We start from the raw sequence: 1133 nt of genomic DNA on the forward strand, positions 1-1133 counted from the left end.
TTAACCGATTAAACCTGTGCGCTCTTTCCAAACATCCGATCCTGCCCTGCAAGATTGCCCGGAAATAAAACTGCGTTTGCACACATTTACCCAGTAAATAAAATCTCATTTCAGCAATTCTATTTATATTTCTTAACGTTGCATATAACGCCATTGTCAACAAACTTTGACGCACATCTAGAAGTTTCAGTGATATTGACATAAAAGTGAAATATCATTGCAATGATGTTGCGCGAATATTATTATTACAGCAATATTTATACAAATATTTGGAATAATATTATTAAATCTTTTAACAATTATCTTTTCAAATATTTGGAAATATGTTATTAGAGACAATATTTTAAAAATATTTATAGAATATTATATGAAAACGTTGATAAAATTCAAAGAAATCATACAAAAGCAATATTTAAAAACGTCAATCTAATGCTTTTTGCTTACTGGGAAGTGGGTAATTTCAATAAATATTTTCCGTCCAAGGAAGATCAACGAAAGCGAGAAGAAGAGAATTTATTTAAAAGTTTGTATGCGCATAGTAAGTATACAATTTTTTTAAATGTATAATTCGAATTATAAAATATAAAAGCAGATTTGATCATTTAAATTCTCAATTTTTGTTATGAGATACAAGAGAGAATAATTTTAATGTGAATCAAACGTAAAATATATCAGAAATTACACAAATTTCAAATGTTTAGGAATGCGAATATTTAAAGTAGCGTCGATTTAATCTCTGTCATATAATCTGCTAATTTGAGGATTTTATCATTTTGATAATTATTAATTATGTGTACCATAATTCTCTAATATTAATAGAAATTAATTATACTGTAATTCAAGAATGGGAAGTAATGCGTTATTTCCGTGCCATAATTCTAATTACTGTCATCAGCAATATTTGCAAGGATATTGTCACGGATATAATGAATGAATATATTGAAAACTACGGTAAGTACGTTTCGAATAATTTATCTTTCTTCATTTTTTTTCTCATAAAAAATAACTCACGCAAATTACAACTAATGAATTATAAATTTACAAAAAAGTAATTGCATAAAGCTGTAATTTAAAAAATAATTCAATTGGATTAATTTAAAATAGAGTATATCGTATAATATTTGAACTAAAAT

Source organism: Wasmannia auropunctata, unplaced genomic scaffold, assembly GCF_000956235.1.
Source record: "Wasmannia auropunctata unplaced genomic scaffold, wasmannia.A_1.0 LD334216.1, whole genome shotgun sequence".
Classification (NCBI taxonomy): Eukaryota; Metazoa; Arthropoda; class Insecta; order Hymenoptera; family Formicidae; genus Wasmannia; species Wasmannia auropunctata.